Genomic DNA, 7,029 nt, shown 5'->3' on the forward strand with positions numbered 1-7,029 from the left:
TGACGCTTCACCTTTAATTCTTTTCTAAATAACCCAAAGACCAAGCTTAGCCAGCCAAAGGCATAAAGAAACAGAGTAGCCCATAATTTGTTGCATGATTATGGGCAGTCATTATTCTGAAAGTTGAAGATGGCATTTTCAGTTTCATACATGTGAACATAGCAGACATCCAAAACCACCTGGTGAGCAATCACTTCACGCTGGTGTTGTGATGACATAAGCCATTGTTGGCTGCCTCCGTTTCTTCCAATTCCCGATAAAAGTTCCAAATGACAAGACAAAAAGCGAATAAAATATCACTCGGATGCACGAAACCTCCGCGATTGACTTGCTCCAAGAAGGTCGATTGAAGCATTTTATCACTTTGGTTGGTAGCTTCCAAAGGTTACACTCAGGGTACGAGACTTGGCAAACAGCTCCTTACACTCTTCACATTTGGTCTTTTTGGACAGGGATTATTCAAAGTAGCCTGCCACATAAAACATGATGTTCCGGTCCTCATTCTTGGATACATCTCGGCCGGTCTCCGGAACCAAAGTTTCGAGTTGTGTGCCACGTTCCTCAATTTGTTTTCGATAGCAGCGATGTCTGCAAACACATCCTTTAGATCTTGAATAGAGCACTTTGAGTATCAGACAAGAGAGCGCAACTTTATTGACTTCTCAGCTTCAAGGACCTGCCGAATAGAGAGGAAATAATTTCCCCCTCCTAGTTGCCGAATCCAACTGAAGCATGATTTAATGACATCAGATTGCAATTGGCCAGGGAGAACGTAAGAGAAGTTTTCTTTGTCCAGTAAATAGTCTGCGATCTCAATGAGCACTTTTGTAGTTTGTCTTGTGGCAAGTAGAGTCTCTCGGGTTAGACCTGATTTTGTCTTTTTGGAAGCTTCAAGGGCGTCCCACTTGTTCAACCAAGATTCGAAATGCCTCAGAAAGGTCAAATTGTCACTATTCTTGTCCAAAATTGGTACTTTTCTAACGTCTCTTTTCCGAAAGCCTTGGTGGGGTGTCTTCACAATGTCGCACAATCTTTAGTAAATCCACAGTGTCCTTCCAAGCAGGTTTTTCTCCATTAGTCAACAAAGAACTCAAAAGCACTTATAGTAGTCATGAAAGACACTATCGGCAAGCTGAGCATTGGTCTTCTCAATTGCTGTTGGATAGAGCACCTTGTGATTGAGTTTATAGGCCATCTTTAAAGGCCTTCCTTTTTCAAGGTTATAAAGCTCCTCGAGATGAAGAAAGGTTGGTTGAAGAACTCCATCACCTTCAAGCATTGGGCACTGAGCATTTTTTCTGGTTGCAAAATTATTTCTCAAATTTTTGAAGCAATGAACTGCGTCAAATGAAAGGAACAAAGGCTGTTCTGGGTCAAAGGGATAAGGAACTGACGTTTGAAGATTACCCTGGCAAAACTCGTGGGATTAGAGTTTACTGTTGCCGTTGGCGTTATCCACGGACATCACAAGTACCTTACAGCCTAAACTGTGCAAGGACTTGAAGACTTCCATGGTGGTCGTTTTCATGGTTTTTGAGTCTAAGGTGGTCATTGGATAGAGGGCAACAGTGTCGCTGAACTTTCCAGTAATGGACTTTATCATGAACACAAGGACAGTCTTCACATATTTTTTGTCCATCAATCCAAAGAAGCTGCCACCTACAAACTCTGCTCTTTGAGCGCAGTAAATTTCGTCCGCCATTAGCACCATCAGCTTCTCTCTATCATTTAGACTTTTTAGCCTTTACTTAAAATATACACCGTTCCTATCACTGAGGCCAGTCTGGGTGTCCATTGGTCTTGTTAATTCCTTGATATGCGGGATCAGAGGATGTTATTGCTGATGAGATGTCGATAAAGAGCAGGAGACGTAGCCAACCACGGGTAACTTGATGCTAATAAGTCTGAAAAATAAGAAAAAAATATCAAAAACACATTCTAGGAGCCTTACTTGAAGAACTATTATTTTTAAGGTAACTCTGTGGCATGGCACTTTGTTATGGATGCACCCTGTGTGAACTATCTCATTCAAATCCTTACCTGAAGAGTATCGGCGTTGTTTTTTTGGATTGATGGAGAGGTAGTTGCAACTTTGGTGCTCGGTCATCAGAAATGGACAATTGTGAAACTTTCCGCTTGAAATCCCAAACAACATTTCCAATGGACTGAGGATTTTGATCGAATTCTTTCGCATAGACTTTCAGGGCACTCAAGACGTTTCCAATTGCAGAACAACTTGTTAATTTGTCATCGGTAGTCACATGGGAGACAATTTTCTTCGGAACAATCATGTCACCCATTTTCATTACGAAGGTTGAATCCTGAAGGATGGAAAGTTGAAAGAATATTTCGAGGTAGCATTATGGCAAGTGACTCGAGAACCCTCATTATACCCCTGAATGGCTCGAATTATCCGACATGGAAGGTACAATGTCGGATGGCCTTGATGAAGGATGGGGTGTGGGCAATCGTGAATGCCAGTGAAATCGGACTGACGGATGGAGATGCAAGCATCGCCAAGTTCCGGGCAAGGAGAGATCGTGCGTTGGCCATCATTGTGTTGGCCGTCGGCACTTGGTTGCTATGTCTTCTCGGGCACCCAGTAGATCCAAAGATGGTGTGGACTTTACTGAAAGACCATTTTCAAAATAAGACATGGGCAAATAAATTGGAATTGCGTTGACGACTCTTTTCCTGCCATCTGAAGAAACATGGTGATGTGCAGCATCATGTTAAATATTTGACCAAGATTTTTGACGACACTCGGTTGCTATGTCTTCTCGGGCACCCNACCAAAACGGTAGTTTGGCACTTGGCCCAAATAAAAATATACCAGACTGAAATTGAAAATATAACTTTTTTTGTTCAGTTTTCATCCATTTCATTGCGACACTTTCGATTTCATTTGGAATCTAACTAAATTTGTGCGCATTTGACGGAGTTTGAACATCCTCGATATGAAAGAAATATCAGGTCAGTGATGTCAAGGACTGGACAAGACTGACAATTACGCGAATGTCAACTCAAGACTGCCTCCGCCAAATAACAGGCTGAAATGGCTTCTGGTTGTCTTGCCCTAGGCCAACTCTTGGTCACAACAAAAAACCCGACCAGAGTCCACTTCTTCTAGTGGTCTGTGAATCAACCCAATCTAAAACGGGACACATGTAGGGCGGGGGTAAGAAAAAGCTCTGAGATCTTCATTGGATGACTCAAACAGACTTTCAGAGTCCAATTTTGGTACTTTGGTTGCGTGATTATCAATTTCCAGCATTGCGTTACAGAATCATCAATGCGCATCCTAAACACCATGATTTATCCAAAGAAGATTACGGACTTTCTTTTACCCTTGCCTTATATGCTCTTCGTTTTTGATTAGATGGGAATGGATTGAGTAGGGCCCTGTATTTAGAAGAGTACGAAAGGGAGTTCAGAGCACCATAGCAATTGAATTTTGAACTTTCAATTCCTTTCCAATACAATGAGTTTGCCCTGACCAAAACATATGAATATCAAACAAAACACGTTAAAATAGATTGTATTTTTGCGAGGAGAAAGGCAAGAGGGTGTAATGTTTACCGCCTAAGTCCTTCTTACAATAAGAAGCAATCAGTCATAGTAGCAAAGTTGTCCCGAAATGTATTCAACCTTCATTATTCCTCCCGGGGATGTGTGGACCAGAGACCAAATGTTGGCCAAGAGCCTTATCTCCGACAACCTCCACGACTTGATTTGAATTGTAGAGGATACAATTATGTTCTTGGCAAGGCAAAGACTACTAGGAAAGTCCAGTCTTTGTGAACACTTGGCTTGTAACTGGAAAGAGTACCATTCTAGTCCCACTGACTCCTGTGTGTGCAGTCTTTGTGAGAAGAATGCCCATGCATATCATTTTCATTACTTTTGCAATTTTTTGAAAGCAAATTGATGTCTTTTTACATCACAATAAAGTTCTATCTATATATCTCCTCCTTGGGCTGGTCACTCGATTTCCATTGAGCTTTAAGCCGTTTTCTTCTGCTGCGACGGACCTCCTGGTAATCGAGCGCATTGTACCACACAGTCCTCTTAGGGCATCCAGTTCTTGTTAATGGAAGGCCAGTAAATTCAATTCATGCAGAAAAACATATGAATGTACATTGAGGTGCCTTAGAATACTAAGGGAGAGAGTATCTAGCGTTTTTCTGGCGTTTTTTAAAAATATAGTTGGCGGTGAATGTCTTAAATTGGCGTTTTTGGGGGGGGTCATCTGGCGTTTTTAGCCTGTCGCCACCTGGCAGCACTGTGTGCAACTAGACAGTCGAATTTGACGTCGGACATTCCATAGTGGATGTTATAAAGATTTTGTACGTAGGGTCTTGAACTAGACATCGCTGAATGTGACCAAGTTCATTTTCGATGAGTGACCTGCCAACTGATTGGAGCAGGGCCAGTCAGTAAACAGGCGGGATGCTTGATGCCTTGGCGTCCGCCATCCTCTCCCTGAACGTAGAAGCATGCCACAACGTAACGAACATACTATCAACCCATCGAGTTCCACCTTAGTTTGAGCCTGCCAGTTGCTTGCAGGAAGACGTCAAGTTTGCGTATGAACTTGGCTTGTAAATTTTGTGCTGGACTTGGCCGAGTTGGACACCTGACAATTTTTTATAACATCCCAATCCTACCGGACCCGCACAATTTGTGCACGGGTCACTCAAAGTATGCACTGGACGTTGGACAAATCGTCTTATAACATCAGCCCCTCGTCCACTCCTCCTTCAGTCATCTGCCTTTCTCTCCCCTCCTGACTTATTGCGCGCGCAAAAGTTTATGTCTACTCTAAAGGATTACCGCCCTAATATCTGTAATGGGTGAGTGTCCACTTGGTCAAGTTGCCCGCTGAGTTGAGTTGTCTGCTGGGTCGAGTTGTCCGCTGAGTCATTTGTCCGCTGGGACGAGTTGTCCCCTGAGTCGAGTTGTCTGCTGGGTCGGGTTGTCCGCTGAGTCATGTTGTCCGCTGGGACGAGTTGCCTTGGAACCGTTTCCACCCCATGGATGAAAACTGCAACTTGAGTCCCATCATAACCCCTTTAAAATTTCGTTCTTTAAAATGTGGTTGGACAGCTTTCTCAAACTGTTTCAGGAAGCGTTCCCGGAAGAGCTTTTGAAATGCTTGCTAAATCGGGCCCCCCATGGCTGACTCTTTGCTTGAGAACTAGTGCTGCTCTTTCCCTTGCTCGTTGGAAAACCTAGGCAGGAGGCGTCGATAGATGAGTGAGGAGTATGCGCATGCCCTCCCTCCCTCCTTGTGGTCTGTGGATTATCTCAAGCGGACTTTCAGAGTCCGATTTTGGTACTTTAGTTGCGTGATTTTCGATGGGCAGTGTTGCGTTGAACGGACTCATCAAATGCTATGGCTCTGTATTTAGAAGAGTACGACATTGAGCTCAGCGTACCATAGCAGTTGAATTTTGAACCTTCAATCCTGTTCCAAAACAATGCGTTCAAATGCGTCCCATATCCAAACCAAACTCATTAAGATAAAAATATGTGGTTCTAGGAGTCAATACACGCTTAAATGTACTTTGAACTAGTCATATACCATTTAATTAGCAGATTTATACATTTTTGATTGAAAACACATAATTAGAATCTGTTATTGCTGTGATTGCAATTAATAATGCCTCCAAAGTAATTTCAGTCTAAGAACTACCCTTAAAGCACAAAGATGTGTTTAGTTTGGCTCTGGGACATATTTAAACTCTTTGTTTGGGAGCAAAAATGAAGGTTCAAACTTCAAACGCTATGGTGCACTGACCTCACTATTTGTACTATTCTAAATACAGAGCACTAATCAAAGCCATCTTTGACACTGTGAGAAATGCCAAGAAAATCATGGGGCTTTTGACCACGGCCTGACATGCAACTTATTTTAGTCTGGGTTGGTATAATGAGAAGGAATTGAGTATAATGATATTGAAACTATGTTGGGCCAGTATTAGGATAGGTGAAGTAACCCAAGTTTGAATCTCCATCCATCAAATTTGACAAGCATTGCCTACTAATCTTGGTGAATTAATTTGAATGGACTTTTTCTATTTTGTAATTGTGGAATAGTGGTGCAGCTTTCAAAAACCATTAACCATCACTGCCAGAACAAAATGTCTACAAAACTCCCCACAAACCGACAAACATATGGGCCATTTTTCCTCTTGGCCTGTGGCTGGCTAGGCTTGGTCTTGTTATTTTGAAAAGTAGCAAATTTGGGGGGGCTTCATGAAAATGTCAGGGAGGAGGAAAAAGAGAACCCATTCATTGGCTTCATGACTACAATTTGTTACTTTGTTTTCAGCTTGGCACAACTGACCATAGTAGGTGACTAAAACAAGCGGAAAAGATGGAATTAGAGTTTCCATCCAACGTAATGCCACGTTTTTTTAAATCACGCAACTAAAGTACCCAAATCGGACTCTGAAAGTCCGTTTGAGTGGATTATCCCATGTTTTCAAATCTTATTGTCCTTATTATTTCAATAATTGGCTACCGAGTCAAGCTGAAAGATCAGACCTGGACAAATTCAGAATGTTTGGCGACAGAACGCGCTTCAGTATCTGTTAAACATAAAATAATAATCTGACGTTACCATTTGGTTTTTGGGAATTATATGCAATTCAGAATAACCGCGGTAGCTCATGACTCCCAAACCATGACTTTTGTTGGATGCTTCACAACTTGAAAGAGAAGAACATCTGCTTGACTGTGGCAGGGTGGGCAATTTGAGAATTAGCGTGACTTTTGATCACCAAGTGGACAAAAGTGTCCAAAAGTGAAAAAAGTGGACAAAAGTGTCCCAAAAGTGATAAAAGTGTCAAAAGTGGACAAAAGTGGACAAAGTGGACAAAAGTGGACAAAAGTGGACAAAAGTGGAGAAATGTGTCAAAATTAAGTACAATTGTGCAAAAGGGATTGACAAGCAAAACACTTTTAAACCCTAAATCATGTTATTTCTTTACCAAATCTAGATGTGAACCAGCAAATAGAATCAGT

This window comes from Tigriopus californicus, chromosome 6 (genome assembly GCF_007210705.1).
Source record: "Tigriopus californicus strain San Diego chromosome 6, Tcal_SD_v2.1, whole genome shotgun sequence".
NCBI classification, from domain to species: Eukaryota; Metazoa; Arthropoda; class Copepoda; order Harpacticoida; family Harpacticidae; genus Tigriopus; species Tigriopus californicus.